Source organism: Varanus komodoensis, unplaced genomic scaffold (genome assembly GCF_004798865.1).
Source record: "Varanus komodoensis strain SLA01 unplaced genomic scaffold, ASM479886v1 scaffold10, whole genome shotgun sequence".
NCBI classification, from domain to species: domain Eukaryota; kingdom Metazoa; phylum Chordata; class Lepidosauria; order Squamata; family Varanidae; genus Varanus; species Varanus komodoensis.
Genome location: NW_025335269.1, coordinates 12,335,519 through 12,352,480, shown reverse-complemented (window position 1 = coordinate 12,352,480; position 16,962 = coordinate 12,335,519). Strand labels below are relative to the sequence as shown.

The 16,962-nt window shown below is 39.8% G+C and overlaps 1 protein-coding gene across 9 annotated transcripts in view; it reads right to left on the bottom strand.

The window, feature by feature from the left end:
* GLI3 (GLI family zinc finger 3) overlaps positions 1 to 16,962 on the bottom strand; it is a 476,769-nt gene that overhangs the window by 59,781 nt on the left and 400,026 nt on the right. The gene's annotated exons all lie outside the window — the stretch shown is intronic.

Here is a 16,962-nt window from a genome sequence, read left to right as displayed (position 1 = left end):
ATATTAGCATCTTCAGAACAAGGAAATGTTCACCTCCACGTACTTCTACGGTTCTATGACTTTCAGTACTTCAGCATCTACAGATACCACAACATATATACACATATAAAGCAAACAAGACATAATAAAAAGAAACAGTACAGAGGTTAAATTTAACATTGTTTACAGGCAGAGTTCAAAGTGCTGATTATGATATAAACCCTATATGGCTGGTGCCTTCACTACATGAAAGAACTCCCATATGAACCTGTCCAGTTCTTCAGAGCTTTGGAAGAAGCCCTTCTTCTTGGAACACTGTTTTCAGAGGAACATGTACACACAAGCTGAGAAAGCCCCTTTTCAGTGGTTGCTCCCGGGCTCTGGAATTCCCTCCCAAGGAAGAATTGCTCCCTCTCTGTTGTGCTTCATCCAAGAGGCAAGGACTGCTTTATTCAAGAAGGCCTTTGGCCTGTAAACTCATTCATTGTGTTGGGTACTGGGCTTTTTAAAAAAGTTGGCAAACATTATGATTTTCTTATAGTTAATATTTTAAAATTTCAATCACTTTTAATCACTTTAAGCCACCTCGAGTACCACTTTTGGTAGCAAGGCAGGATACAAATCAGATAGCTCATTAGCTAATGAACTGAATGCTGGGGAAGTTAGAAATATCTTATAATTGTTGCCAATTGCAGCACCTCAAAACACCCTAAAAGTAGTTGGTCAGAGGAAGGCCCCAAGAATAGTTGGCCAGTAGTGTGTAGTAAGCCAGTAGTGTGTAGACAGTTGTACTGTCCCAGAAGGGAGGGAGGAGAAGAACAAAATGAACTTTGTGTAACCCACAGCTAACACGCTAGCCTGACCTCGAATACAGTAATCAAAGGAACAGTGGAAACTGGTTCTAGCCGCCATGAAAGTTACAAATGTGCAGGGAGTAAGAACATGGCAAGCCTGTGTGAATATCGAGCAGATAAGAAATAGACATGGAAAATGTCTGGTCCTTGACAGAAGAAAAGACTCTTTGAAGCTAACAGCAGTGGGGGTGTGGCTACATTGATATATTGATGTATTAGATGTGTATTAGGTGACCTAACTGGTTACCTAGGGTATAAAACGCATGTACTGGGGTGCAACTTTTGAGACACTGCTTTGGGCTGAATGTTCCCTTTTGTCTCCCTATATTCTATAGTGCACTAGAATAAAGATGGTTTTGGCTCTAAGTATCGTCTCAGGCTCCTTTTGATTCGGGTCTGGGGTCCACCCGGGTTTGCCCTAGCTGTTGACTGGTTGAGTTCAGTAACAGTTTCTGGTGCCCAACATGGGATGACCGAAAAGACTAATTTTGCCTCAAAATTCTTAAGCCTTCTCCCTCAAAGAACCTCTCCTCAGATGGGTGGATGGCTGGCTTATAGAGCTCTCCCTCAGCATTTGGGCTGAGGCAAATTTGGCCGGAACCTCTGCCAGCCATAAGCAGGGATGAGGAAAGGTGATTGAGAGAAATGCGAGACTAAAAGAGCTACCCCTGATGGAACAAGGAGTCCCCAGGTAAGGAGAAAGCTTCTGCTGGAAAGGGCCACTGCCTGGGGGAAGACCCAGTTCCTAAAGAAAGAGAGGGCCTCCAGTTAGAGTCTGGTGCTGGTTAGAGTCCAGCAAGCTGCCTTTCCCTGCCTGACGACCGGTGACTCCTGGGTAGGGTTGGACCCTATGAGAAGAGGCAAGATTGAACAAAAGGAGAGAACTCCTTGGACAGAGATTTTGGAAGCCATGCAGGGCTTCTAGAAACTCTTGTTGGTACAGGTGAAGTAAAGTCAGGATAGAGTCCAGTCCTGGTTTGAGTCCAGAAAGAGCGGATCCTGCATAAGTGCGTGAGCACTTTTGACCAAGGATGCCTGGCAGAATTGACAGAAGGAAAATCAGAGAGGTCTGTTGAAATCGTTCTAAAGGTCTTCTGCAGAATGCTCAGCACATCATGGGTCAGGGCAAGTCAAAACAAATGTGTACGCCTCTGGGTTGCCTTTTGGGAAATTGGGAAAGGTTCAAAGGAGATTCCATCTCAAAGAAAAAACCAAGTCTAATATAATTCTACTTGGCTCCAGCATCAATTGGACGGTGGGGCAAAGTAGCCACCTGGAGGGTCTATCAATTTTCAGACTCTCCAACAATTGCAACTTTACTTTCTGCATACTGGTAAATAGCTCGAGCTCCTGCACATGCGTTTGTTTGCTGGAAAAGTGCAGACTGGTCCCCACTGGGGAGGATGGAGAAGAGAAGAAGGAGAGTAGAACTCACTCTCTCCCCTCCAAAAGCCAGCAGCGCAGTGTGGGTATGGGATTGGTGGTGTGGGAGAGGAGGGGAGCTCTGGGGATTCTTCCACCGTGCCTGGGTGCAGTGGTGGCTTTCATGGCCAGGAAGGCATGAATGGGCAGTTGAATCCTAGCCCAGTGGCTGCAGTTTGGAATCACCAGCCCTTCAGCCCTTCAAACTGGCTACCTTTAAGATCCAGGGAGAAAAGAAAGGAGGGGTTTCTCAAGCTAGCTCCCTCACTCCGAGAGAGAGACAGCTCAGCTTGCCATGAGGACTCTGTCCATCTGTACTTCAATTAGCTACTCTTGAGAAAACCATAGACCAGCCAGTCTCATTGTTTATGGTCTGGGATGGTCAAAAGGTTTGGGATTTGGTGTTTAAACTTCCAGTTTTTAATCAGTGCTGCTATCGACTTTCCTCTTCCTCTTTGCATGTGTGCATGTGCTCTCTTAAGATCCCTCCACTTCTTTCTGTTTTTGTTTTGCTCAATCAAGTTTTGTTCCCCAAGCACTTGGGTGCCTGTGCACTAAGCATTGTGTACAACTCCTTGACAATATTGGGGGTGAGGTGCAGTTTTTGGAAACAGCTAAGAAGATGCATAGTTAAAAAGGAAATGTCTGAGTTTGGTAACATAATGGAAGTTAGGATGTGATGGAAAGTTGTATCAAGTGTTCAGATGTTAGAACACTTGTGCTCCTTACAATTTTTATTCTATTGATCCAAATGAGTATCTCTCTTCGCATTCTTATTCATTGTTGAATAATCTCATTGATTCAGACCCCCCTGTGACCAGTCCCTTGAGCCATGAAAAATAAGTCTTTGCTTTAAATAAGAAACCCCATAGGTGGGATTGCCCAGTGAAGGAGTTTAAAGGTCAAGTGTTGCCAGAAAGGAAAGGATCCAATGCAAAAAATGGTCAAGCAGTTCATCCAATGAGTAGAAGAAAGGTTGGTTCCTCCTCTAAACATAGGAGGAAAGGGAAGACGTTTGCACTCACCTTTCTTATGACCAGGCACACTGACAGTTACATTGGTTTCAATAGGAAAAACTGCACTTTCAGCAACATTGTTGAATGCATGGGTACTGTGTAAACTAAAATCCCATGAGTTGATGATATAAATACACTGTTCTGTTTTGGGATGGTCATGGATTCTTAAACAGTTTCATTTTAAAGTAGAACATATGGCAGATAACAGAATATAAAGGCAGAAGCACAATCTAGGAGAGTCTTATCCTTTGATAACTGGAACGCTACAGTTATCCCCTCAGATTACTGGAATGTGTCCTGGAGTGGAAGACTGTGATCTGCTTGTTTATAATTGAGGTGGGGAAGCAATTTGAAAAAATGTCCTGTATATAACTGTTGCGGTTACATATTGTTTACTTTGTGTGGCCTCTCACAGCCACTAAAGGCTCTGAGCAGTTTTGAAGTCCTTTGCTTAATTGCCAAAATATTTGCTTAATGGTGTTCAAAAGCAGGAGAGGAAGATATATGATTTGAATATTGGTAGATGGGGTCTGAATCAAGTAATTTCAATTCTGACTGGCTGGAGATTCTAGCTACGTGGAAAAGAGCAGCTGGGAAATTACAGTTAAGGTATGACAGTTGAGAATTAGTCTGCAGAGAATGAAGGAGAAGGTTGGCTGGTTAGTGTGAGGTGTTTTAGAAAGTTGAGGAGAAAGTATCGCGCTAAGGCCTGCATCTTTGTGTGATAATCAAAAGATACCAAATGATGGGGGACCTATGGCTCAACACAACTGAAAAGTAAAAAGACCTTAGAGTTATTGTGGACAAAAGGCTACATATGAGACAACAATGAGATACAGCCAAAAAAGGATAAACACTATTTTGGAATGCATTAGTAGAAATATTACTTCCAAATCATGAGAAGAAATCGTTCCCTTAGACTCTTCATTTGTAATCTGGAATATTGTGTCCAGTTCTGGGCACCAAGGGTTAAGAAAGATACAGAAAAAGTAGAAAGGGTCCAGAAGAGGACAACAAAAATTATCCACTGCCCTATAAGAAGAGACTGAGAAAACTAGGCATGTTCAGCCTTGAGAAGAAAAGACTGAGGGGGCACATGATATCACTCTATCCACAAGATTACTTCTGGCGGATACCAGAGTGTAGGATATGGAATAATCAACTCACATTGAGGCTAGATACCAGGAAAAGTCTCCTCATGGTGTAAATTGGTAACCAATGACTTTCTTGATCCCTTCCAACTCTTCTATGAAATAATTCTATGTGGGACATCAATGCTATATTTTCATGCCTGTGTTGACCTGTAGTTGTCTGGGCTATTCACTACATATCCTATATTCAGCTTATCTAACTTCTAAAGATGGATTCCTGTAAAGGCAAGCAAATCCTAGTGCCCAGTTGTCCAGGAGGGAACTGGAAAATAAAGTATGATGGCCCCTGCCTGTGCACAATCCTGGTGGCTTCTGGCTTAGTCTAGCTCAGACATACGTGGTGTATTTGCCCGCTATTGCTAATATTTTTCAATAACACAGAGAAGAAAAACTGAAATGGAAACTTAGACTACTTGTTACTGTTACTATTAGTGATTACTATTTGTTTCACTCAAGAGCATAAGAAGAGCCATGGTGCATCAGACTAAGGCTCCATATAGTCCGGTGTTCGGTTCACATCATGGCCAACTGGCTGTCCACGGAATCCCACAAGCTGGACACCGGTATAACAGCACCCCTCCTGCCCAACTTTCCCAGCCTGTCCCCACAGACCCACAGTCACCCTTTAGTGAACTAGAGCCTTCAACTAGTTATTGTAAATAGATTTTTCTTAACTTGCCTTGGAACAATGTGCAGTACAGAAAGTGAGTGAAGGTTAAAGTGCTGCAGTAACCTCAGAAAAAGAAAATTAAACTGTTAGTATAAGAGATATAGCCTAAAAACAGTGTGTTCTCTCAGGTATAATCATTTGTAAAATATAAACAAATATTTGTTAAATATAAACAAACATTGTAATTATATGCTATGTCATTACATTTTTACAACTTTTCCAATAAAATAATTTTCACATAAAGCTTTGAACGTGTTCAAACATAAGAGTTAAACTATATTGTGTGCTTCATTTAATTTCCCCTCATACAGATATTTCAATCAAATTTTTAATAACTAATGGGCAAACTTTTGATATATTTTATACTACATGTAGAAGAGTCATGGATTATATTTTTTTAGTTCTGTTCACTAAATTGGAGACAATTTGTGTGCTTATTGAGCAAGAATATATGTTGGATAGTAAAAGTAACTCATAAAAACATGTTTTATCAGATAATATTATTTAGAGCACTTAGTTCTATTTTCATTTTATAGGTTATTTTGTCTCTAGTGCTGGTGTCCCTGTCACACATAAGTCTCTTATACCAGCTATTAAGAGGATCTAAAGTATTCTAATGGAATTGGTGACAGTGTGCAAGTGTCTGAGTTACAGTGGCAGAGAGTTCTTTAAGAGGAAACATTCCATACCTCTCATTATATAGGTCTACCCATATAAGTGGCCTGTTATATTTTCTCCACTGGAATAAACCATGTATATATACAGTACTTCACCACTCAAACTCTGGTCATACTACTATTTTCAAATGAAATTCATGTTCCCTGAAGTATCCAAATAAAAAGAGATTTTTTTAAAAAATATATTCTTATGTTTGTGGAATTCTTTCTTCACCAGCTCACTTTTGAAACCTCCTATTTGGGATAATAGCCTGCCCCAAAAGGATACCAAAAATATGTAAACATGTTCTACAAAGAAGGGATCATTGTTCCTTGGTGTTTTCTATTCATTTGTTTAGATTTGAGGATTTCACAAAGGAACAGTCGGGCACCAACTGAGACCCTGGACATCGAAAGTATCAAGAGCCTAAATGACAGCAACTTAGTGAAAATGCTTGTTTAACAACAGAACCACTGTTGATACTGATGCAGCATTTAAAATGAAAAGATGTCAGCTTTCTAGGATTTCTTTAAATTCCTAATTCCACGAGGGTTTCAATTAAGAGTCCAAGAGTAATGTGCCAGGGTCTAAGAAGGCTGGGGTTAATTACAGACTTCAGTTACCACCTCTGCATGGCTGTAATATAAAAACAAAACCTTAATTCAATTCATATTTTTACATTGCCTTGTATTCACTATCAAATATTTCCCGCCAAAGGCAGTGTCAGTGGCAGCAGTGTCTGAGTAGGGCTGGGGAGACCTAGATTTAAACCTCCACTCAACAATGAGGCTCACTGGATCATCCTGGGCCAGTCGCCACCTCTCAGCTTAATTAAGGGTCAAAGCCTAACTAAGTCTAATCAATGGCAAAAGTAGACATTACTTTTCTGTTTCTTAAGCTCTTCTGCAAATGCAGCAGAATAAATCTGGATCATAGTTCTAGGACAGAAGGAGGGGCTTTAACCCTTCCCATCACCATCCCACACATATTGTGGTTCCAATCCAAACTGGGGGGAACCACACTTGCAATTTTTGAGTCAGTATTTTGTACTATAGCAGGAATGTTGACCCCTTGTGGCGGAAAGGCCAAATTCCATTCTGGAGATGCTCTTGAGGGAGATGGTAGCTAGAGCCAAAACCAAAAGAACATCCTTAAAATGTCTTTACTAAAATATTTTCACTTAAGCCTCTTACAGCCACTAAGCTTGCCTTAGGAGAGGCATTTCAACCTTTTAGGATTATGGGAGCAGGGAAAGACCAGACAGCAGGGGTAAACCTCGGTCAGCCCTGTGGTCCTGTACCTTGCACTAAAAATTGTGAGTACAGGATATTGATCCAAATTAAGTCCCTGAGGGTAGTGAACCTGAAATACTCCTCTCCACAGCCATTTTTATAATAAAAAAGAAAAAAGCACTTTGGCCTCCACAGAGTTGTTATTCACTGAGGGACACAAGTGAGACAGCTGCATGGATAGAACTGATTCCCAAAACATTTTGGGCAAACTCTTTAAGAAGGGAAATGTAATGTTTTGTAATAAAACTACTTGGGAAAACTCATCATCAATAGGTGAGTTAGAAGCGGAAATGAGTCCAAAGTAGTTTTGTTAAGAAGCATTAGATTTCCCTTCGTCAAGTGCTTCCTTAAAACATGCTGGGAATTAATTATATTGGTGCAGCTGTCTTACTTTGTTCCTGGCTTTTTCTGCTCCTGTCTTTTGATCCACTTTATTGTGTCATTGTGAATGCAAGAGGTGGGGGAGTACCCTGTATGCTACCCTGAACAACTTGGGAGGAAAGGCAAGATAAAAATGTAACATAATGTAATTGCTGTTCTGTGTTTTTACCTATGACTTAATTGGGTTCTGTTTGACCCTTATGTGAGGCTAGTAAAGTGCTTTTTACAAGAACAGGGGGCTTAAAATGATAAAAGAATATAGTAGGCATGCACAAGTTTGTAGAGTATTTTAGTGAACCAAAGAGAGTAGTTATACACACTCCCATCTCTAGCTCTTGAAAGGGAAAGTGTGTGTGCACATGTGTGTGTGTGCGTGTGTGCCCGCACGTGTTAAATCATTGTGTTCCATGATGAATGGCTTGTACACTGAAGAATAAATTGAACAAACTGGCATAGAGCTCAGTGAACATGAAATCAGCTATTAGAAGAAAGCTTGTGAACAAATTCTGAAGCTGATATGCATCTTTTGATTAATGTCCTATCAATCATCCATAGAGGCTACCTTAGCTAAGTCGTGCTGTAATCATTCATGGTTGCTTACAGGGAACACAGGCAAGGACTAAGGGGCTGCAATAACTGAATATTATTAGCAATTTCCCTCTAACTTTTGCTATGAACAATTACTGTTTTGGGGATGTTCCTGCCTCCCTCTATTAAAAAGGTACAAAGCAGAAATGGTATTTTCCCTTGTATTCTTAAATTGGCAAACTATTGCAGTAGGGAGAATAATAGTAACTTAATCAGACTAACACCCCCTCCCTTTTATGGACAGTAGTCAAATTGACAAAATGTATGATCAAGAGCTGGAACTGTTCTTTGAAAATGATTCAAATCCTTACATCACATTTCCAATTAATATTTGCAGCTAATATACTAAACATGGCAATAATTATGATGGTGAGCTCTAGACTTGCATGAAACCCATTCTTGACATTGCAATGCACTTTCATTCCTTCAAAAACAACAGCACACAGTTTTTATAGGCAACAAATGATATTAAAATAGTAGTAATTCTTAAAAAATACAGATAGGTAGATTTTTTTTAGCCAGATATTTAGTAGATTTTTTTAAAAAACACACATAAATGGATCTTAATTTTGAAGCTAAACATTTGACAAAAACCTTGCAACAGCCTATCATATTTTTGAGGGACTTTGATTCCAAACAATTTATTTCTGTATTATGTGTCACAGGAAGTGGTTTCCCAGTACCATTTTGTCATGGTATAGCTCTTTAGGCCAGACCGTGCTCTGGGAAATACAGTAGAGTAATGAAGTGATGACAGGTATTAGCATGCATAATAGGCTTTAATAGACATTTATTGTTGTTTAACTGGAAGGGGGAGCAGATGCTCTCCCATTGGAATATTTCTACATTGAGGCTCATTGATCACTAATTTCAGAGGGGGAAGAGGTTAATCCATCAGTTTCTGCAACCAAACGGCAATGATAGAAATTCTTTAGGTGACATTCTGGATGGTCTGAGCTTTCCATCTTTGCAAACAAATGAGTGATATGACAAGCATGGTGTTCAAAACACATTTAACCAATTGATTTTCTCTCTCCCTTGTAATAAGATCTAGAGACATATGAAAGAGTGGACCATGAGCCAAGATTAAAGAAATTGCTTCACGTAGAGGAACATAACACAGCAACATTATCAATAAAAGTACTGTAAAACACCATGTCGCCCGTTCTTTTTCTTTATCTAAAGTTTGTTATTGCAATAAATACTGTTATCGAACAGTTTGCTTTTTTATACAGTTTTTCTGAATTTTAGTTTCAGGCAGGTATCACTATATCCTGAGAAAATGGTTGGCAAACCATTCTTAACTTTAGGTTTATGGAAGTGAATCTACTTCAAATTTGATGAAAATATTCTTAATATTCATAATAGAAAGGCTGAGACTCCTCTGCATATGAAACACAATAAAACAATGTACAGTGTGATCCTAAGGATAATGGCTTAGAAATAATCCCACTGAGATCAATGGAACTAAGTTAGTTAGGGGTGAAGCCTTACACCCAATCTAGATATATTGCTGTAAACTACTGTCACTATGGCATAGTGTTTTGTGTCCAACGTAAGATGTAAAAAGGGCCCGTGGATGAGGAGCACAGAACTAAACTGGTCAGCTGCCGCTACCAAACAGCATACAAGCTACAGATACAGGGTTGTTTGGCTAGTAATGAAAACAAGAGTCTATCCCACTGAACGCCACTTCTATTGGTATAGGTGGAGAAGGAGGCAGGCTTTATTGTTGATGATTCCTGACCCAATAAATGTTTAGTTAGATGAGTATTTTATTCAGAATCCTTACACCATCTCCTAAAACTACAATTCCCAGAGTTCCTTGGGAGGAAAAATGAGAATCTGAACAGTTAATTTTTCTAACATAGATAAATTTCCCTTCCATCAAGTTTTCAACTCCCCAATGGCTCAATAAGATGCAAAGTGTAACACTTTCTCACACATCCTTATCTGATGACACTTCCATGAAAGCTTATGTCTTAACTAAGGAGTTATAAAATACACTGTCACTTGTGTTACTGTAGATTAACATTGCCATCCTTCAGGAATTTGTCACCTAGGCAGCATTCAGGTGTTATTACAGGACCAAATTAAGATTTTTCTGCTTCAGAGTGAACTCAGCTTCCCACCACCACCATTTGCTTCCATAAACATGTGCAGCCCTAGATGCTGATAATTTCTTCCCTTTCATCCTTCCCACCCACACGCCCCTAGCCCCCGTGCTTCAGGCAGGCAGTCTGGTCCTCAACCCATTCCACAGATCTTTGATTTGCTTTACCTTCTGTAGGTTTTGACACTTATAAAACTGCTTCAAGAAGTGGGGCAGCAGCTTTGTAACTGGCACAAGGGCCAGACCATTAATTCTACAAACAGGGACATCCCTGGGATCATGATTACAGAGCCAGTTCCCCTTGGAGCCATTTTGCCAGTCTGCTAAGGGAACACGTACAAATGAAAACTGCACAAATGCCCAGAACACACCAAACCTGCACTTTTGGAAGTAAGACCCATCGAAAACAGTGGAATTCACAGCAGAATAAGTATTAAAATCTGTAAACATTTACAGGTAAGAAAATAGGATAAATTATCTGAGGGTTCATAAGATATGCCAACCAAAGGCAGGGTGAATTAATGGAAATCATTAACACTGGCTTCCATTGTTCGTCTCCCACCTGGTTTGTTTCTCCCCCTTTCTTTTTTAAAATAACTCTTTCAGTCATAAATCCAAGTGCAGAATTTATTCTCTGTCCCATGCCACTGTAAAATACTAATACAAATGACTTACAATGACCACCATTTTGCCCTATCAGGTTTGCTTTATCCATACTTCCTTCAAATGGCAGTGATCAATCTCTGACTTACTCCTACAAAGCAATATCCCTACACTTGGCATTTGAGTTGTCCAACTTGTATCCCTGCAAACAGCTTTGCCGTACAGAAGACAAAGAGGAATTATTAGTCTCCTAGAGCCAGTGCTGAACGAATACAAGGAGCAATATTATAAGCAGCAGTGGAAGCAAAATGACACAGTATGGAAGAGAGCCATAGATGTCTTCTCTGTATTTGTTCACTGATTCTCAGCTTCCTTGGAACGGTTGGGCTTCTTGGATAGTCACCTGAAACTAACAATATAGATCCTACTTCCACCAATCTCCAACTTAGCACACTTCAGACTGAAAGAACAGGCTTAGAAGGAAGAAGTATCCATTTATGAGCTACAGTCCTGAGTGTACTGTCTTGGGTATAATTAATTAAAATGTCCAATTGGCTCTGTGCAAATGGTAATTTGCACAGAGGCAACACAACATCTTGACTAGTGCATGCCCCAAGCTGAGAACAATTCTCTCCAACAGTTTCTGAAGATCTATTTACAGGAGAAATTACCTGGCTAGGATGAAGGGTCACTTTTACACAAGATGCTATCAACAGGAAGGTTGGGGTCAACGTTATTTCATGGGATGAAAACAAAAAAGATGAGAAGTAATGTTAGGAATGAGAAAGAACAGAGAGGCTCAGGATTGTTAAAAGAAAAAAGAGCAGCCTTTCAGAAATCAATCAGAAGTTGGAGGGCAGGAAATCTATCCAAGCAAACATTGATGAAAATGAATGAGAATGGGGGCAGGGGTTTCTAAAATCTGACACAGCAACCAAATCTTTTACCAAGTTTACTTGGTAAATAAAAGCTGGGACAAAACTGAACAAAAACGAAAGGCTCTGCATTCATTCAAAATAAAGGAGGAATGAGGCATGTCCTATCCATAGGGGCTAAGCCAAATGCTCAGCTCCGAGTAATTACTTGCGGACTGTAGTTGGGAAGCCCTATCTAGAAGATACATCTGACTGGGTTAGTTAATCCAAATGAACAACATGATGCAGATGAGGATTTTTTGTAGGTACACATAGTAAATCTCAATTGAGTTCATGAATTTTTCTTGATTGGTTGGGGAGAATGTGGCATGGATCACTGAAAGAATGTAGGGGAGAAGAGAAATGAAATCTCCAGCAGGACTTCTGATTTTAATGGCCACAATGAACAATGCTCCTAATATGATTTGGGCAAAAATTGCACTTGCCATTTAATGCATCTGTGACTTAACACTTCATTGAACACTTCATGTTCATAGGGAATATTCAGTTCTGGCAAATCCGGGCAAAACTCAGAAATGACCAAATTAAATTCCAAATTAAAGTAATGGCATTAATGAGATGGCTGGCACCAAAGAAAATGGTAATCTAAACAAAAAAGTTATAAATAAATCAATTATGAATGGTTACAATTCGGTTGCTGTGTTTTATTTTATATTTTGTCTTACTGTGAAACCATCCTGAGACTTTGGTAAGGGACAGTCTAAAAAGTTTTAAATAAATAAAAAAATACCATTAACATGTAGGCTGAATTCTTATTGATGCAAGAGTCCTGTGGTGCTAACATGAGTGAATGTTCCTTCTTTCTATCATCATCAACAACAGCATTAATTCATAACACAGAAACCTAGCATGTCAGAAAAAGTGGTATTCGGTGTACTTTAGGTCCCATCTGTAATTGGAAGTAATCAAATGGGACTGGGCTTATATGAATCTCACCTGTGGATTCCACAGTGGACCAGCTTTGATGAGTCACTGAGCTTTGATGACTAGTTTTTATTTTGGGGGGAATTTGTACAAATACGCATTTGCACAAGTGTGCATTTGCAAACCAATACATTATTGTGCAGATATAACCCAGTACTACAACTACAGGAGCAATGTAAGGTGTAAGAGAAATTTTGTGTCAATCCCATTTTTAAAGGCTGTACAGGAATCTTACAAAAATTACCAGCTGCTTCACCAAAAGCTGTGGTTCCACAAACAATGCAGTTCCATTAACAATGAACTCTCAATTATAATATACAAAGCATGCATTCTCACAAAATAATCTGTTTTGAGGTATGAATGCTGCAAGCAAAGCAAAATGAAGCCCAATTTCTCACTCTACTTGTGTTTGTCTGCTGAATCTCACTTCCTCTCCACCATCAAAATGAGATCATGTGTGAGCCCAAGTATCAACAAAAGTGTAGGTTTTCCAAAGACTCTCTTCATACCATTTTTCTTTTTCAAAAAGGAGGGCAAGTGCTTCAGGATAGAAGTTCTGTCTCAGAAATCACATTGTGTATGGTGCAGAGCGCTTAAACCTATTGATGTCAGTGACCTTAAGCAAACTTAGCTCTATGCTAGATTGTTGGCAAGGCTTCTTCCTACACACAGAATAACCGGAAAGATAAATATTTACTCCCTGATTAGTTTTCCTCATGGACTGCAGATGTAACATGTATTTCTAAAACTCTGCAAGAAGACAACAAGAACTTAAGAAAGTAAAAATCAATGTGTGTTGAAAGAGAAGAAGGCTCAGTTATACATGCCCTAATTCTATTCAAACTGGACTGTTCTAGGCAGGGATGATTTTGAAGACAGTTCAAAACTTCATGTGGTGCAGAAAAGAGCTATTTGAATCCTTGTTGGGACTTGATGGTCAAATTATATGAGTCCAGATCTGCTCCAGCAGCACTGGTTGCTGATACTGTATTGTTCTGTAAAGACTTCAATGGGTTAGGTTCAGTTATTTCAAGGACCTTCTATACCCTTAGCAATCTGGCCAAAGGTAAATATCAGCAATGGAGACCCTAATTCCTGGCCAACCATTTTATATCTGTAAGGTTGGCAAGGACCTTTCTCTGTGATGGGACCTGCTTTGTGGAACTTCATCCCAATGGACATATCTCTAATCCCATCTAAGAGGACTTTAAAAATGTATTTGCTTTCTTTAGCTTGCAGTAGAAGGCTTTTCTCTCAGAAGATGCTTTTGCTACAGATTTATTTTAAATAGGTTTTTAAATGCATTTATTTTTATAGTGAATTTTTATTGATACAGAATTATGTGTTTTACAATGCAAGCTGTCTTGAAAAGAAGTTAAGAAATGCAATAAATAAAATGAGATAGATAAAATTTAAAATGACTTTACATTCATTTTTCAGTATTGTATCAGATCTGAGAAGGAACATGCCAACACAGAAAGCTATCTTTTTTCATTTTCCATGAACTCTGGGCTTCTATGAGTGCAATCTTCTCTGACTCTAATCCCCATTCACTAAAATGTTAAAACTGGAGGTAAAACAGGTCAGCAAATTACATTTCAATTACATAAGGGCATCATATTTTATGGAACTGACTTCAAGAAGAAGGAAAGCAGACCTTTTAATCAAAACCAAACATTGTGGCTGCTTTGTGGCTGTCCTACTAAGCAGGTCACTTAGCTGCTGGTCACAGTTGTGGAATTTACCTCAGAACAGCTGTTGTTAAATGTTAAGACATATTTTCTTTTTGTGGGCAGTTGTCAAGATATTTCATTTGAGATATACAAGCCACAGTTTCACGAAGACTATAAGGGAACCAAACAAATTATAAAAATAAGCTGGAAAAAATGGTTGTTTTCCTCAAGTTCAGGAAGCTTGTGTTTGTAAAGTCACAAGGTTTACTGGTAGGTTTTTACCAGAAAAGAAAGTGCCTCTCTGATTCACTTTGCACGCCATCCACCATTCCTATAGCAGAGTAAAATTTGGCACACCAGTTTCCCAGAAAGGAGTTCTTTTGCACTCTGCAATCCTGGCATTTTCATATCCTTTGATGAAGATTCACACTTTCACTGGGCCTCTTTGAAAATTTTTCTTTGACAAGTTTTAATTTATTTGTCACATTTATCTTTAGGTGGCAAGCCACCATTACATAGCTGTAAGTCTTTTTGATTTTAATGGAATTGTAAAAGTGAGGCTTTAAAAAAGCTACTCAATATAAGTTAGCCTGTGCCTTCTTTTACAAAGGACTGCCCTTTATTTTGGAAGAGTCTTCTATCTAAAGTCCAAATCCAATGTAAAGATAAAGAATAATCAGAAGGAACTGCTCAGCCTCCAAGATGCCCCTCAGCTGCACCAGGACTGCATACTGAGCAGGGCACACAGCTCATCTGGTTACAGTTTTCTGCACAAAGGTGACATGTCCTATGTGTCTCCTTAAATTAGGTCTTTTTCTCAATCTACAGCCACACATATGAATAAGCATATGTTGATTTTATGCAAATTGGTGGTCTCTTTCATCCTGTCCTTTCTTGGCAATCTGCAAGCACTGGGTACTCAAGGGTTTGCCTGTGCCGGTATAAACTTGGAACTTTCCCTTCCTTTTCAATAGGACACACATACCCCAGTTTCAAATGCTCCCGTCCAACCTGAAGTGCCTGATCCTGTCCAATCTGGGAAGCTAAGCAGAGTCAGCCCTGGTTAGAATCTGGATGGGAGACATGAATACTGCACTGAGTAGAGTGTTGGACCCAATAGTCTTCTAGCCCCCTTCCAATTGTATGATTATATATTCAGATAGGGCTGAGAAAAAAATCCTGTCTGAAGCCCTGAAAAACTATTGCTGCCAGTTAGTGCCAACAACACTGGACTAGATGAAAAAAGGGTCTGTCTCCATATAACGCAGCTTGCTATGGCTGTATGTTCCTACAGACTTACTGGGAGAGGGGTGAAGGTACAGCCCTCTTTCCATACTGCTATTATTAGCTTAGTTCTCCTTCATGGATCACTGCCTTGTTGTGACGAAGGGGCTTGCGTAGCTCAATGAAGCTATGAGCTATGCCGTGCAGGGCCACCCAAGATGGACAGGTCATAAGCAAAGAGTTCTGACAAAACGTGATCCACTGGAGAAGGAAATGGAAACCCACTCCAGTATCTTTACCATGAAAACCCCATGGACAGTACCAAAAGGAAAAAGATATGATGCTGGAAGATGAGCCCCTCAGGTCAGAAGGTGTCCAATATGCTACTAGGGAAGAGCAGAGGACTAGTACTAGTAGCGCCAGAAAGAATGAAGCGACTGGGTCAAAGCCAAAAGGACACTCAGTTGCTGATGTATCTGGTGGTGAAAGGAGAGTCCAATGCTGTAAAGATCTATACTCCACAGGAACCTGGAATGTAAGATCCATGAATCGGGGCAAGCTGAATGTGGTCAAACAAGAGATGACAAGACTGAACATCGACATCTTAGGAATCAGTGAACTAAAATGGACAGGAATGGGTGAATTTAATTCAGATGACCATCAGGTATACTACTGTGGGCAAGAATCCCTCAAAAGAAACGGAGTAGCCTTCATAGTCAATACAAGAGTAGGAAAAGCAGTACTGAGATACAACCTCCAAAATGACAGAATGATCTCAGTTCGAATCCAAGGAAAACCATTCAACATCACAATAGTCCAAGTCTATGCCCCAACCACTGGTGCTAAAGAGGCTGAAGTTGACCGGTTCTATGAAGGCCTACAACACCTTCTAGAATTAACTCCAAAAAATGATGTCCTTATCATCATGGGGGAATGGAATGCTAAAGTAGGAAGCCAAAAGATAACTGGAATAACAGGCAAGTTTGGCCTTGGGAGTACAAAATGAAGCAGGGCACAGGCTGGTAGAATTTTGTCAAGAGAATACGATGGTCATAGCAAACACTCTTTTCCAACAACCCAAGAGACGACTCTACACATGGACATCACCATATGGTCAACACAGAAATCAGATTGACCATGTGCTCTGCAGCCAAAGATGGAGAAGCTCTATACAGTCAGTAAAAACAAGACCAGGAGCTGACTGTGGCTCAGATCATGAGCTTCTAGTTGCAAACTTTAGGCTTAAATTGAAGAAAGTAGGGAGAAGCAGTAGGCCACTCAGGTATGACCTAAATCATATCCCTGATGAATATACAGTAGAGGTGACAAACAGATTTAAGGAATTAGATCTGATAGACAGAGTGCCTGAAGAACTATGGACGGAGGTTTGCCACGTTGTACAAGAGGTAGCAACTTAAACCATCCCAAAGAAGAAGAAATGCACGAAAGCAAAATGGCTGTCTGAGGAAGCTTTACAAAT